This window comes from Pelophylax lessonae, assembly GCF_965119305.1.
Source record: "Pelophylax lessonae genome assembly, chromosome: 4".
In the NCBI taxonomy this organism is placed as follows: Eukaryota; Metazoa; Chordata; class Amphibia; order Anura; family Ranidae; genus Pelophylax; species Pelophylax lessonae.
In genome coordinates this window covers 431,752,883-431,769,737 of record NC_138771.1, presented here as the reverse complement: position 1 = coordinate 431,769,737, position 16,855 = coordinate 431,752,883, and the positions used below count along the sequence as shown (strand labels likewise).

The 16,855-nt window shown below is 43.5% G+C and overlaps 1 protein-coding gene across 3 annotated transcripts in view; it reads left to right on the top strand.

Moving 5' to 3' along the window:
* ARAP3 (ArfGAP with RhoGAP domain, ankyrin repeat and PH domain 3) overlaps positions 1 to 16,855 on the top strand; it is a 345,521-nt gene that overhangs the window by 117,901 nt on the left and 210,765 nt on the right. For 2 of the 3 annotated variants that reach the window (XM_082254617.1, XM_082254615.1), the window contains exon 1: positions 335 to 503. The exons of the other annotated variant lie outside the window; for it this stretch is intronic. The gene's annotated coding sequence lies outside the window, so the exon portion shown is untranslated. Of the gene's footprint in view, positions 1 to 334; positions 504 to 16,855 lie in introns of those variants that run through there. 3 annotated transcript variants of the gene reach the window in all.

Sequence of the window (16,855 nt, the reverse complement as noted above, 5' to 3'; positions counted from 1 at the left end):
ACATTTCTTTGCCCTCAGCAAGGGCAACACCTGCTGCACGAGTATTTCCAAAATGGAACATTGCTATGTGGAACTTTGCTTTCTGTGGTCAGACAATCTGATCCTTGGCCAATTATCACAACAATGATCCAGTTGAGCTGAGATTGGGCTGTGTATGTACCCTCAGTTGTACGACCAGGAAAGGCTGAACTCTGTAACAAAGTAGCAGTCGTGTTTTAGGGAAGGGAGGATAAGCTTCGAGTGTTACTGATAACATCGCAAGTAATGGTCATTGCTCACAGTGTAGTTCTCAGCTGCCGTCACTTCCCTTTCCTTTTCCTTTGTACGAGAGCCCTCATGCCTAGTAGAAAACTAGAAGATGTCTTGGTTGGGAGGATGCCCAGGTCGTAACAAGCGGCAGCCAGTAGGACAGAGGCTGCCATCATTTGCTCCCTCAGCCCCACTTGCCAACGACCTTGCTGCATTTGGAAAAGGGGTTGGGCTTGTCTAGATCTATAATTCAGGTAAATAAAATCAATGATGCAAATGTCATTTCAGCTAGAAAAGTTCAATTCAGCCATAATGTGTATTGTACTAAGAACAACTCGTCTCTGTTGCACAATGGACCTGATGAGAGAAATGTGTAGAAGGTGTCTAAAAGGAAAGTGTATTGCTTGCAGCAAGCAATCAGGTTTCTGTTGTTGACTTTCTAATGCAGTTAAGAAAGTGAAAAGAGGATTCTAATGGGTTGCAATGAGCAACACAGACAACATTTAGAATATTTTGCGCTTGTTTATTTCTATTTTAATTGAAGCCCTAAAATCCCTGCCGTCGGATCATTCATTTCTACAAAAATCTTCTCATTACATGTGCAATCATTATATTTTTTTATGTTATTTACCTGTAAAAACCTCCCTTGTGTAGACATCCAAAATGTCTGAGACTGTTCCTGGGCTCCACCAGCTTGGATGTGAACTCAGCAGCCCCGTCAGACTCAAAGCTGTCACTCAAGCGACACTCCATAGTGTTCCTTTTCGCTCCTCCCACAACTGCTACATAACAAGTTATGTAGGGAGAGGAGGAGCAGAGGAGCTTGGCCAGCACAGACAGTAATTAGAGACTCCTAGAAGAGGACTGTGATGTTTAAGGACTGTGTTAGAAAACTAACCCTTACTTAAAGCGGTAGTAAACCGCAGTTAAATAAAAACTTCCCCTGCAAGGCAATGTCATAATGTGCTCGTATGCATCGCATTATGAGAGACTTAAGCCCGTACACATGTACCGATTGTCGGCCGCAAATATTCGGCCGCCAACCGATCGGCCGATTGTAGGCTTGTTAGTATGATGCTTCCGACAGCCGACAGCGCATTTTCGGCCGAACAGAATCTGTTGTGCAGACTTTAAAATATTTGTTGGCCGTCACCAGAACGGCCGATTGTTCGCCAGTCAGTACAGAATTCGGCTGACAATCAGCAGATTTGCAAGACTGGGCATGCTCAGAAAAGAAAAAACACACGGAAAGTTAACCATCACAAGACATCACTTCTGCAGTTGGCTGTTGTTGGCCGACAAAATTCGTGTGCAGTCTTTTGCAGTTTTCAACCGACAGGACAGCCCTGGGCAAAAGACGGCCGATCGTTCGGCCGATGATCGCTACGTGTGTACGGGGCTTAACTTAAAATAAAGCCCTCCAGTGGCATACTGTCATCGCTGATAGGGTTTCCAACTTCACCCGGTCTTCCTTCTAGGATCACGGCCTCTGGCTATATGAGTGGCCAGTGGGCGCAAGGACGTCGCTCCCACGCATGCGCACGGGAGCCGCCGTTTACGGCATGGGTTTTGAAGGCCAGTGCTGCTGCCAGGAAACGGCAGCTGTAAAAATGTGCTTTTAGCCGCGTTTTTGACTAGGGTTTATTGGCGTTTATACGCGTTTTTTGACGTTAGCGTTTTTAGGTATTTTTACAATAAAAACACTCCCTATAATGGAAAAACGCCAAAAGTGGCTAAACACGGCTAAAAGCTTGTTACAGTGTTTGGCAGCATTTAGTAGCGTTTCTAGGCATTTTCGCTTTCACAGCTCAGGCTGTCATTTACTGCCCCTTAGAACGTTTATGCCTCCAAACTAGGTTGCCACCTCATCCCTTGAAACTAGGACACACATTAATTACACAGGTTCTGTAGCTTATTAAGGTGGTGATGAAACTCACTTAGGCTTCTTTCACACGGTCCGCCTCCGCAGGCGGATCCGTGTTGCTCAGCGGGGATCGATCCGCGATCCCCGCTGAGCCGGGCGGATGACAGCTCCGTCTCCGCTTGCAGAGCGGAGAGGGAGGTGTCTCAGCACCCACTGCCCTCTATGGGGGATCGGAGGAGAGCGGACCGCTTGTCCGCTCTCATCAGATCCGCTCCGCTCCGATTACTGAACGGATGGAAAAATAGGGTTTCCATCCGTCCAGATTTCAGCACAGGATCGGATGCGGATGGCAGCGAGTGTCAGCGGAGGTGACACCCGCTGCCCCATAGAGCTGCATGGATGATCCGATCAGATCCGCCTAAAAAACTGACAGGCGGATCTGATTGGACCGCCCTTGTGAAAGAGCCCTTAGGGTCCTTTCACACGGGCTTTGCGATCAGGTCCGCCTGTCAGTTTTTCAGGCGGACCTGATTGGATGCTCCATGCATCTCTATAGAGCAGCGGATATCAGCAGTGAGATGTCCGCTGACACCCGCTATCCGGTTCCTGTCTGCGAAATCCAGACGGATAGAAACCCTATTTTCTGGAGGATTGGATCGGATCGGATGAAAACAGACAGGCGGTCTGTTTTCATCCGATCTCCCATAGAGGAGAGTGGGGATCTGACAGGTCTGTCTCTGCAAAGTAAGTGGAGACGGACCTGTCATCCGCCTGCTCAGTGGGGATCGGCAGTGAAAAGCCCGTGTGAAAGAACCCTTAGTGCCTTACGTGCATTATATTAGCCAGTGTAATTAACATGTGTGCTGGTTTAAAGGGATGAGTTGGCAACCCTACTCCAAATGCCTTTGAAAGTTTATGTGTGCATGGACACATAGGCTAACATAGACGGGTGTTTAGAGGCACTAAAAAAACGTCAGACGCTCCTAACAGCAGCTGGAAAAAACTTCCTGAACAGGAAACAACTAATACGTACAGTATCTGTCCCACCACTGATCTTTGACCTTTTGAAGAGCTAAGCTTGATAAATGATCTTTGACATCAGAGACTTTCAGCAATGTTGGATGTGTGGTCCCCCTCTGCACTCTGTGGTTTCATCTTCCAGCCTCCTACATCATTACAGGAAACAATAGTAGGACAGTAACAGAATAAACCACAGTGTGCAGCAGGGGACTATGTGGCTCATTGCTGAAAGTTCCACATTAAACTCAGCTCTTCAAGAGATGAAGATCAGCTTGGTACAGCACAGCTAGTGAGGCAGGTAAGTGTTCTTTTCTTAAAACCTTTATTTTTGACAGCAATGAGGCTTAGTGGTTAGCACCTGTGTCTCCTCACCCTTATGCCTCGTACACACACATCGATTATCGGCCGGGAATTTTCGGCCAACGTCCGATCGGCCGATTTTCGGCTTGTTAGCATGATGCTTTCGACAACCGACTCCGACTTTTCGACTTTTCGGCCGAATAAAATCTGGTGTGCAGGCTATAAAATTTTTGTTGGCCGTCAACACAACGGCCGATTTTCTGTCAGTCAGTACAGATTTCGGCAGACAAAAATCTGATGAGCAAGACTGGGCATGCTCAGAGAAGAACAACACGGAAAGTAAACCAGCACATGACATCACTTCTGAAGTTGATTTTTGTTGGCCGAGAAAATTTGTGTGCAGTCTAGGCACATTCCAACCAACAAAACACAACTCTGGACAAAAGACGACTGATCGGTCGGCCGATAATCGTTGCGTGTGTACGAGGCATTCATTCAAATCCAGGCCAGGACGCTATCTGCATGGAGTTTTCCCTGTGTTTGCATGGGATTCCTCCTACATTTCATACTAGTAGGTTACTTGGCCCTAGCGTATGCTGCATGTGTTATTCAATCTGCATGCCATTCTCAGGCCAATAAATTAAAGAGGGTTGAAGAAAATGCCATTGAAAAAAAGGCTCTCAAACGTATTAGATCTGGAAACCAGAGACCTGACCCTTGGAATTGCAGAGAGCCAGTTATGACTGAAAAGATACACTGTATGAGGTTTGTCCAGGAAAAAGCTTAGCCATTGTTATTATACTAAGAACTGTTTGCGTGACATCGATGTAACCTGGCAGCCAAGGAGAGTGGACTGGAATGTGCATGCATGAACAATGACGACTTTACTGTATTAGTCAGTATTTGGATGATTCAAATAGTCATTTGGATGATTCAGAAGGTTTGCAATGTGATGCAATGAATGCAGCGCAAAATAAAATGTGACATTAACGCTTCAAAGATGGTCGAGAATCTGCTGAAAGTGATTCATGTTTTGGATGGCCTGCAGCAAGCTGAACACCTGAGAATGTTGAATGTGTATTGGCTGCAGTAAGCAAAGAGTGCAGAGTTGAGGTGTGTGCTTTGTACCGAGGGCGACTCCAACCCTCCACCCTAAAGTTTCCTCACATCTCTCTCCTACCTGGCTCGGCTCGAGTCCCTCCCTGTGTAGACGGCGTGCCTTGCAGGGAGATTGTTCTCTCTCGCTCTGGGGATCTGTCCCCACTGTGAGAACATGTAGGGATCTGTTAGATCCTGTTAGATCCAGGAACCACTAAGCAAACCTGTCCTTTGTAAACATAGAAGGCTTCTGTGTTTACAAGCGACAGAGGGGATCCGGAATGCAGTGCCATGTCATGGACCACATGACAAGGCCTGGTGGACAGGATTCTGCCCGTAGGCCTTGTGCTTGACATACAGTATGTGCCCTAAGGTGAACTGATTTATTTTTTTCACACAATTGTTCGGAAAATAAATCTGGTTCTTGGTAATGGTGCACTAGGTCAAAATCTGGTTTTAAAAAATCTGTTCAAGTATGTATTCTTAACCCAAAAAAAGTTCCTTCTATTGTGGAACTTCACTCTCTCAACCAGCATGGACTATTTGTAATGCTTATGCTGCTAGCATTATAAATAAAAAAGGAAAGTATATATTTAAACTTTTTTTAAATCTCTTCGGTTACTTTCTGGTTTCTAGGTCTAGGCAAATGATGTCATACATCCCAGGAGTCTTCAGGAGGGGAGGGAGGGTTCTCAGCTCAGCCAATGCCTGAGCTAAGGGCAGATGGATTACAGGAAGTAAATGCTACATGAATCATCTGCCCATACTCAAAATGGCCAGAAATGCCAGAGAGTGTTTTTTAAAATGATTTTGCAGCAAATTAAGGCATTGAATCATAAATAGATGGGGAAATTTGCTTTCAATATCAAAAATGAATGAAATAGCATTTTTGGTTTGTGGTGCTCAGATGCAGTACAGTTTCACTTTAATATATAGGTCAGGTCACAGACACGATGGGGCTGACATATGTAGGAGACAGAGGTGAATTACAGTAGAGGAGTGGATTTTAATATTGGTGGAACTGTATTGTACTGAACAGATGCTGGCTGGCAGTCAGGGGCTTTCTGTCCTTTCAAACACAGAGAGGTGTGTGGGAGCAAAAGTGACTGCTAGCTTCAGCCTAGATTTACATTCTGTGATGCTGTGATTGGTCACAGCGATCCCATTGTACAGAGCCACCCCAATTGGCTTGGTACCCTTTGTTTGTGATCTATTGTGTTCAATCATAGCAGCTCAGCTCCTGGTGTATGGAGTATATACTGCTAGGTCCTCCCAAAACAACAGGGGAACCAACCAGTCGTATATGCAGAGTTCCGGGTCCACAGAAGAATTAAGGGGTTGTAAAGTCAGAACGTTTTTTTTTTCCTAATGCATTCTATGCCTTCTGTGTGAAGCAGCCCCCCTCAGCCCCCCTAATACTTACCTGATCCCATCTTACCTGAGGGGGGACATGATAGCAATTTTTTAATATCTCAATGGGGATCTCAGCTTAGAAAAAAAGCTGTTCAGTCGAAGGGATTGCATAAGGACTCGAGGGCATACAATGCGATTAGAGGAGAAGCGTTTTAACCTCAGGCAACGTGGGGGGTTCTTTACTGTTAGGGCTACAGGATTGTGGAATTCTCTACCACAAGAGGTGGTTTCTGCGGGAAGTATGGTAGCTTTCAAAAGACTCTTAGACGTACATCTCAAGGATCAGAACATTCCGGGCTATGTGAGATGATTACAGCCACACACACCTACACAGGTTGAACTGGATGGACTATTGTCTTTATTCAACCTCACCTACTATGTAACTATGTAACTATCCAGCGATGTACAGGAATGCCTCGGCCGTCCCGGTACTCTCCCTCCTGATTGGCTGAGACACAGCAGCAGAGCCATTGGCTCCCACGGCTGTCAATCAAAGTCAGTCAGCCAATGAGGAGATAAAGGGGTGGGGCCAGGCTGCAGCTCCATGTCTGAATGGACACACGGAGCTGTGACTCGACTTGGATGCCCCCATAGCAAGCTATTTGCTCTGGGGGCACTCAACATGAGGGAGGGACAGAAGAGCAGAAGAGGGACCAGAGAAGAGGAAGATCCGGGCTGCAATGTGCAAAACCAACTGCACAGAGGAGGTAAGTATAACATGTTTGTTATTTTTATTCAAATAAAAAAACAAGACTTTACAATCACTTTAAAACACACTGAGTGTCGGTTCACACTTGTGCGATGCGGGAACGCTGCAAATATGCAGCTTGTTCCCGCATCGCATTCGCACATCTGGCAGTTCACACTGCCATATGCGATACGCAGGGGGTGTCAATTAAAAGTTAACGACACCCCCAGTTGCGATCGCATATCGCAGTGCGATCTGAAAGTTCGCACAGAATCTGATGCGGCTCAAAAAAAGCCTCATGTGCAAGTTTGCTGCGGATGCGCTGCAAATTCAGCCATACAATGTGTATCGCCTGAACTCGCATCCGCACATGAGATCGCATGTAATTTAGGAACAGTGCGCTCCGAATCCGACATGCGCTCTCGCAAACCGCACAAGTGTGAACCGGCACTGAGTGCCGGTTCACATACAGTATATGCGATGCGGGAACCCTGCAAATCCAATGCGGGTTTCCGCATCGCATTCAAAGCGTGGGCAGTTCATACTGCCTTATGCGAATCACTGGGAGTGTCAATACAAAGTTAACGACACCCCCAGATCAGTTCGCATATCGCAGTGCGAACTAACAGTTCGGACATGAATCCGATCGTATAGGTGTGAACACCCATATGATCCGATTCTGCTGCAGACCCAAAAAAGGGTCCTTTGCGTGTTCTGTCCAAATCCAATGCAAATCAGCCATACGGTCTTTATGGCTGAATTTGCATCGCACAGACATTGCATTTGATTTTGAGAGCAGTGCGCTCCGAATCACATGCGATGTCTGTCATCGCTATAGTGTGAACCGGGACTTAAGCTCACCTATAAATGAAATACCAGATTTGGCTAGACTGACCCCGTAACTATCATGGGGGAAAAACACACACTTGTGTTAGTGACTGAGCCTGAGATAATAGTCATGTTTTGACTCTTTAAATACAGCTCCTGCTTTGTAGTAGGAAGTATGCTGTTAGCTCTGGTTCTGTGTTATTGGAATACATTGTGCATATGGAGTGACTACATAAGAGAATCAACTGAAAAATGAATGTGGGCAATTCTTGGTCAGAAATGTGTTACTGTGACATTTGTTCAGTGACTTGTCTTTGCCCTGCACAGGCCTGGCATGCAGAAAAAGAGAAGGATGTTGCATGATGAGATTGTATTTCAACATTTATGATGACATTTTTGGATAGGTTCTTTTCATATGTCAGTAATCATCTAATAAAGGTCATGTCAACCCGCTGATTCTGCTACTGGTAATAAAAAACAGCTGCTACTTTCTCTGAAGGTGCTCCTTCGCTGGCAAAATTGCAGTAGAATGGTGATTACTAGCGATGGAGCACAGCTGGTCATACGCTTTTAATGTCTTTTTTTTCAGCCAGCAGAGTGAATGAAAAAAACAAATATATCCATCTATCCATAAACGAGGTGGATGGAGGAATTCACCCTGCTGGGACATTGTCAGAATGATCGGCTCCAGCAGCTGATCGACTAAACATTTTCCAAGATGTCCCTTCGACAAGAACTTGATCAAATAATCTACTTCCATTGCATGAGGGAGCCCACATACTGATCAAAATGTCACCAGTCCAGCAGAGAACAGTTGAATTTCGATCAGCGTATGACCAGCTCAACACTGCTGATTTAGGAAGCGAGGGAGTGATGCCATAAGAAAAGATGAGTTGTCTTATGGAATTCTGTCACAAGTGTGAGCATTTGAGCATTGATGTTTGTTTCCTTCACAGACAGACTAATGTAATTTAAGTTAAAGAGGAAGTAAACTCTTCCTTATTTTTTCTGTTTTTTTCTTCCTTGCAAAGTAAATGCATAATGTGCTAGTATGCATCGCATGCTAGCACATTATGTGACACTTACCTGCAAATGAAGCCCTCGTTGTCCCCGCTGACCGCCGCATCCATCTTCACCTGTCTTCCTTCCAGGTCTGCGGACTCCGGCTGTATTATTGGCAGGAGCCTCGTGACGTCACTCGCATGCGCGCAGGAGCTGCTGGTCATGGCACAGGGCTCTGAAGAAACGATCTGTCCGCCGCAATGTCGCAGTACTGCAAAAAAAATCGCAGATCGCCGCCATTACGCGTTAAAAAAAAAAACAACAAAAATGACAGAAATCTTTCCCTTTGTTAGTAAACGCGATAACTTTTGCGCAAACCAATCAAAATACGCTTTTTGCGATTTTTTTTACCAAACATAGGTAGCATAAAACAAATTGGCCGAAAATGTTAAAAAATTTTGATTTTTACATTTTTTTGGGGGGAATTTCATATAAAAAAATGTGAAAAATATTGCTATTTTTGCAAAATTGACGCTCTTTTTTTGTTTATAGTGCGTGATCAAAAAATCGCACAGGTGATCAAATACCACCAAAAGAAAGCTCTGTTTGTGGGAAAAAAAGGACGCCAAATTTGCCCATGCCTAAAACCGCCACTGATCCTCGAAATATGTGGTCACACAATCCAGCACCCCATGTATTGCGTACACAGGGTATTCAGATTGTGCCTGCCCACAGATTTTTATTTTTCTATTTTTGCAGACTTTTACATGATTGTGCAGACAATAAGGGAAGTAGGACCTGAAACTTTAGCTTAGCACATGGAAAAACCAAACCATTTGGCCAAAATGTACCCAGCTAATTGTAGTAGAGATACTAGGACTTGATGTTTCAGTCCCTATGGTAAGTCAGCACATGTGATGTTGTTATTGGTGTGGGGACAAGGAGAAGGGTTGGTAGTATCATCGGGATCACTATTCTTTGGCATTTGGTTGATGAGCTCATGTGACCAGCAGAGTGCTGATGATCATGGTTATGGGCTTAGACACTCCTAGTTTCAGATCAAGAGAAAATGCCAAAGTCAAAAGCATGGCAGAAGCTCAAATGCCAGAAGAGGAAGTCAGACAATAGCAAAGGTAAAAGCCACGTGAACCATCTGGCAAAAAAGGTACTTTTTTGCAGAGGGGGCAAAGTAAGGCATTTTGGGTGCAGAAAATAATAAGATGTTGGCAGAGACTTGATTCTCTTTTACTGTGTCTACTGCAAGATGGTGCTAAGACTGGCAAGATACCAGAGAGAAGCTAGATTGAGAATACTGACATGTTACTAGCAACCTGAATCGGCCAAATGTCGAGCTGTAGGTGATCCTGCAAGCACCTGGCTCAACAAAAGTTGATTTCAAAATCAAGCTGGGTGGAAAATGATGGACATTCTATCAGATGCAGTTCAACAGTGCAACTGTATCCAGTCGTAACTACCATAACTGCTAAATACAATAGTCGGCAGAGGAAAAAAATGACAAAATTGTCCCGAAGTGGTTAAATTGATCAACTTTGCTCAGAATTTTTATATATCTGTTTCTGCACCTATCACCCTTTCTGGCTTTTTTATAAGGTAAATTCAGTTCAGTTATTAGTTTCTCATAGCCGAGGTCCTCATTGCCCGATTCATTTAGTTGCCCTTCTCTGCACCAGCCTGCCACCAGCATCAGCTTGCCACTGATGTCCAAAACTGAACTAGTCATTCTATATAAAAATCTCTTTTTGAAGTCTATGCCTCCCTTCTTAACCACTTTTTTTATTTTTTACACCCTTAATGACCAGGACGTTTTTTGCGATGCGGCATTGCGTTACTTTAACTGACAATTGGGCAGTTGTGCAATAATGTACCCATGTAAAATTGATGTCCTTTTTTTCCCACAAATAGAGCTTTCTTTTGGTGGCATTTGATCACCTCTGCGGTTTTTATTTTTTAGACCCCATTCACACTAGCGCAACTTGTCAGGCGACTTGGTCGCCTGACAAGTCGCGGTGGGTCGCTCGCCATTGAATAGTACAGGACCCGTTCTAATAGGAGCGACACAAGTCGCTCCGACTTAGAAAATGGGTCCTGTACTACTTTGGGGCGACCTGGAGGCGACTTGCATTGACTTCAATGATATGAAGTCCGTGCAAGTCGCGCTGAGGTCGCGATGCACGCAAGTCCAGCAAGTCGTGTCACGCCAGTGTGAATGGGCGCTTAAACAAAAAAAAAGAAAAGACAATTCTTACAAAAAACAATATTTTTTACTTTCTGCTATAAAACATTCCCAATAAAAAAAATAAATAAATCAACATTTTTTCATCAATTTAGGCCAATATGTATTCTGCTACATATTTTTGGTAAAACAAATCCCAATAAGTTTATATTTATTGGTTTACGCAAAAGTTATCGTATCTACAAACAAGAGGAAAGATTTATGTCATTTTTATTTATTTATTTTACTAGTAATGGCAGTGATCAGCGATTTTTAGCGGGACTGCGACATTGCGGCGGACAGATCGGACCCCTAACTGACATTTTTTACACGTTTGAGGGGACCAGTGACATTACCACAGTAACAGTGCAATTATGCACTGTTACTGTAGTAATGACACTGGCAGGGAAGGGGTTAACACCAGAGGCGATCAAAGGGTTAAATGTGCACCTAGGGGGTGCTTTCTAACTGTATGGGGCATGGGCTCACTGGATGAACACAGAGACCTGTGTTCCTAAATAGGAGGAACACAGTACCCCTGTGTTCATCACTCACAGAACAGTGGAGTGCCGTGTTTACATCGACAGACCGCTGTTTTGTCTCCACGGGGAGCAATCGCGGACAGACATCATGGCAGCCGGACTCGCCCACACTAACTGTGACGTACATGTACATCATTTCTGGTATTAATTTTTGGTACTGACAGCACAGTGTTGGTAATATTGGCACTGCAAACAAACTGTGTCGACTTGCTAACGATCCCTACTTTGCAAACTGTCTCTAATGTTAAAGTACATTGAAAGTGTGTATCTAGCTACAGATTTTTTAGATATTGATAGAGCTGGGAAGGTTTAAAACTCTGATCGTGATTTGAATACTGTTAGAGAGATTCCGTCTTCCTTATGTCATGGTGACAGTGGTTTCCCCGAAAAAGGAAGTGAGGGAAAATCTGAGACAGGGACAGACAGCTATGAAAAACTGAGTAGGTTCTATCTTTTCTCCTAGTCCATGAAAAAACAGTTTCCTATTTCTTCTGTATATAAACTGAGATTAACAGATATACCTAAAACCAGCAGGTACTAAAGTGTTTTTGGGTAATTATTTTCTACCAAACATTGCTAATGCATGCAAATAAAAATAAATGCCTTACTCAAAAATATACTTCTTTACTTCTTAGTTTTTATTTAGTTTTGTTTTTAGGCTGCATGTTTGCAAAATCATTTACAATGATCTCACTATAGATGTCAAAGGAGTGCACTGTATCTATGGGGGGGGTCAGCATCGGCACCCTAGGCAGCTCTCCTGATTTGGCCTACAAACCACTTCTGCTTTCCTTATCTCCATTACATAGGAAGATGTGGTTTTGTAGTTTACAGAAGAGATCTGTGAAAGTTGATTACAGTGTTTGTGATACCGTTCCAGTGCAGAAGAAGTTACATGGACCCTTGCATTCTGTACTTGAATGGATGTTACATGGATACAGGTATTTTCTGTAGGAAACAAAAAGAAAAAGGCACAACAACTGAATGATATGGTCCCAAGACCCAGTCGTGCTGTGACCTAAATGGCTAGGACTTTTAAGGGTATGAGGCTGTCAACAATTCAATGAGCATATGTAATTAAAATATAATTTTATTAAAGTTTTACACAAATGTTAAAAATATTTTACATCAATGATGGAAAACAAATCATATATACAGAGTCCATGAACTGTAGGTAAAGACATAGTATGCCTGGTTCATAGTATGCCTGGTTCAACGCGTTTTCGCAAATTGGTAATAACCAATAGCTGCTTTGTCAGGAACCACCAAAGTGGCTATATCACCTCTACAGACATAATCAATTCTTAAAAACAAATATTAGATGTAGTTGTCCGATCAAGTATGCTCCACTAATTCATGGGTAAGCCATGGTTTCCAACTTATCCCCATAGAAGGCATGAGATACACCCACCCTAGGGATAGGCTGATGTGAACTGGACCAAGCCTGAGTGGAATAGAAGGGCAAGGAGACAGCAGACAGCGTGCTGACAGGAGCGGTCGGCTCCTGTCAGCGCGATGTACTACAGTGGAATCGTACAAGCAACAAATACTATTTCATCTCCCGGGATTCGCCATCCAGGGGGTTAAGTGTCTGCTGTCTCCTTGCCCTTCTATTCCACTCAGGCTCAGTCCAGTTCACATCAGCAAATCCCTAGGGTGGGTGTATCTCACGCTGCCTATGGGGATAAGTTGGAAACCATGGGTTACCCATGAATTGGTGGAGCATACTTGGTCGGACAACTGCATCTAATATTTGTTTTTAAGAATTGATTTATTTACATATGCTAATTCAATTGTTGATAGCCTCATAAAGTCCTAGCTATTTAGGTCACAGCACGACTGGGTCTTTGGACCATGTCATTCAGTTGTCATGCCTTTTTCTTTTTGTTTTCTATTATCAATTGGATGTGGGTATGTAGGCTGCCCCTAGGACTGATGCAGTAATAGTATCCAGGTATTTTCTTTACTTGCATAAAAAGTACAACCAAAAAAGAAAATGAATGCAGCCACCACATCTAAGGACTAGTAAGCTACAATATATTACATGCTCTTTTGCCTAAATATTCTTAAATATATTACTGGAAAGGTCATATTCTTTGCTTCCTCTTCTCTAATATACCCAGTTACACTATAAAAATGCCTTGTCATGTGTTTCTGATCACTACAGGACCAGAATCACTTCTTTATTTGATGTCACTTTACACGCATTTTGTGAACATGAAAACCTGACATAACATTCCAGAGTTATATAAATGAAAAAGTGTGCTGATAAATTTGAGTTTGCGGCTACCAAAGGTGTATGAATGAAATAGCGTAAAAAAGTCTGGTGCGCTACTAAATTGCAATAAAATGAACAATGTCAATCATGCATACAAAATAGTGTACAAACAATTTGAAACAAATGAAAATGTGAGTAAACAAAGTCTCTGGTTTCTCTTGCAAATCAATATAATGTGTTTTCCGTGAACAACTCCACCAGAAAAAAGCTAAATAGATAAATGTGCAAATAAAGTCCAGTGTTCATGTAAATTCTAAAAATAATCACTGGTGGCCGTGAGAAAACCAAGTGCTGCTGCAAATCAACGAACGTGACGTGAAAATCCCATCACCTGGTGAATTCACCGCTTACCAGCTTTAAGTAGATTTAGGGCAGATAGACAGAATATGAATCCAAAGGGACCTCTGTAGATAACCAAAGGGAGTGCTATGTTGGAATCCACCCTCGTGTGTGACAGGGGAGGGAGCTGCTTACCAGATCCCACTGTTTCCAAACATGTAATGAGTGTAGACTCTCTCTGGATACGTAAATGAGGGACTCCTGGTGTTTCCTGGTTCTTCTCTCGGAATGACACTCATATAAGGTGCACCATGAAAATGAGGGAAGAGACTAATAGTGCATTACCTTTTATCACATTTATTAGAAAAGTAAAGATTGCACTTACAGGAAAAAATGAAGATGCAAGTTCTGTCTGGAGAGCGGCGGCTGCCTGCAGTGCAAGCCGCGGCTGTTGTGACTGACGGCGCGACTCCTCTTTCGCTCTGACGCACAAAACTGGGGTGTTCTAATCTGTAACAATTGACAGTTTTCTTAATTGCTGGCTTATACAGTCCTTGCCATCCTAATTATGGGTGAACGCACTAATAGTGGGGATATGGGGGAGGAAATGCGGAGCTCTGAGCTCACCAGTTTTGTAGGCTCCATGGTGACCTATATCCTATAAAAATAGATACCAGTTTATAAAAAAGCATTTTAGACCACAGGTTTGTTCTGCAACTCTTGGTAAACCTGCCATCCTTCTTATTATTGAAACACTTAGATCTGTATTTTCTTCTGTCAATGTCAGCCAGCATGTCGAGGATGTACTAGAGGGGGTGGAAGGGTCATTTCCTTTTCTCCATTTCCTGTGTCTAATGGAGGTTTTCCAACATGTTGACAGTCACAAGTATTCACTATCACCCTCTACTCAAAATTTACAGGGGCTAATAATCTTGTTTATCCCTAGTGATGCTTGATTTGTCACATCCCCTGCAACTACTGATCTGTGAACTTCCAACTCATTGTCTGAATTCATCTAAAGTGAACCTGTCATGTCTATAAAATTGTATTAACTAACACTAGTTGGTAATGTGCAGACACCAACACCCATGCTTGCCCCCAAGTCAGACCCTTTGAACCTGTGAAGGTTCTAAGAGCTGTAATGGATTTCTTCATGATAACATTATATTATTGCAATTGCAAGAAAATAGACCCCACACACAAACACACACACACACCAAGGTGTGTATAAAAGCTATTGCCAGAAGGTTGATGTGTCTCCCAGCACAGTCTCAAGAGCATGGAGGAGGAGACAGGCAGTTACTCTAGAAGAGCTGGACAGGGCCAAAGAAGGTCCTTAACCCATAAGCAGGACCAGTGTCTGCTCCTTTATGCAAGAAGGAACAGGATGAGCACTGCCAGAGCCCTACAAAATGACCTCCAGCAGGCCACTGGTGTGAATGTCTTTGACCAAACAATCAGAAACAGACTTCATGAGGGTGGCCTGAGGGCCCAATGTCCTCTAGTGGGCTCTGTGCTCACTGCCCGGCACCATGGAGCTTGATTGGCTTTTGCTATTGAACACCATAATTGGCAGGTCCACTACTGGCGCCCTGTGCTTTTCACAGATGAGAGCAGGTTTAGCCTGAGCACATGTGACAGACATGAAAGGGTCTAGAGAAGCTGTAGAGAATGTTATGCTGCCTGTAACATTGTTCTGCATGATCAGTTTGGTGGTGGGTCAGTGATGGTCTGGGGAGGCATACAAAGACCTCTACAGGCTAAACCATGGCACCCTAACTGCCATTAGGTATTGGGATGAAACCTTTGGACACATTGTCAGACCCTACGCTGGTGCAGTGGGTCCTGGGATTGTCCTGGTGCCTGGCCTCATGTGGCGAGAATATGCATCCAGTTCCTAGAGTATGAAGGAGTTGATACCATTGAATGGCCTCCATGCTGGCCTGACCTAAATCCAACAGAACTCCTCTGGGACATTATGTTTCGGTCCATCTGACGCCACCAGGTTGCACCTCAGTCTGTTCAGGAGCTCAGTGATGCCCTGGTCCAGATCTGGGAGGAAGTACCACAGGACACCATTCATCATCTCAAAAGGAGCATGCCCTGATGTTTTCAAGGATGCATACAAACTACTGAGTACCATTTTAAGATGCTGCAATGAAATTTCAGCAAAATGGACTAGCCTGCTGCATTACTTTTTCACTTTGATTTTCGGGGTGTCTCTGAATTCAGCTATCCGTAGGTTGATCGTTTTCATTTCCACTAAACAATGTGGCAACCTTTCATTCTTAACACATTACCCAGTTCATATCAGTATAGATATCCAGCATGATCTTTTTCCACATTGAGATCCGATGTGTTTTCAAAGCGTTCCTTTAATTTTTTTGAGCAGTAAATATACAGTGCATCCGGAAAGTACTTACAGCACTTCACTTTTTCCACATTTTGTTTTATTACAGCCTTTTTACAAAATGGATTAACTCTAATACTTTATCAACATTCTACAAACAATACCCCATAATGACACAGTGAAAGAAGTTTGTTTAAAATCTTTGCAAATTTATTAAAAATAAAAAATGAAAAAAAAATCATTTCCATGTAAGTATTTACAGCCTTTACCTTGACCCTTAAAATTGAGCTCAGGTGCATCCTGTTTCCACTTATCATCATTGAGATGTTTCTACAACTTGATTGGAGTCCACCTGTGGTAAATTCAGTTGATTGGACATGATTTGGAAAGACATACACCTGTCTATATAAGGACCCACAGGTAACCGCGCATGTAAGAGCACAAACCAAACCATGAAGTCCAAGGAATTGTCTGTAGACCTGTGAGACAGGATTGTATCGAGGCACAGATCTGGGAAAGGGCATAGAAACATTTCTACAGCATTAAAGGTCCCAATGAACATAGTGGCCTCCATCACCCATAAACGGAAGAAGTTTGGAACCACTAGGACTTTTTCTAGAGGGGGCCGCCTGGCCAAACTGAGGAAAAGGGCCTTAGTCAGGGAGGTGACCAAGAACCTGATGGTCATTCTGACAGAGCTCTAGCCTTTCT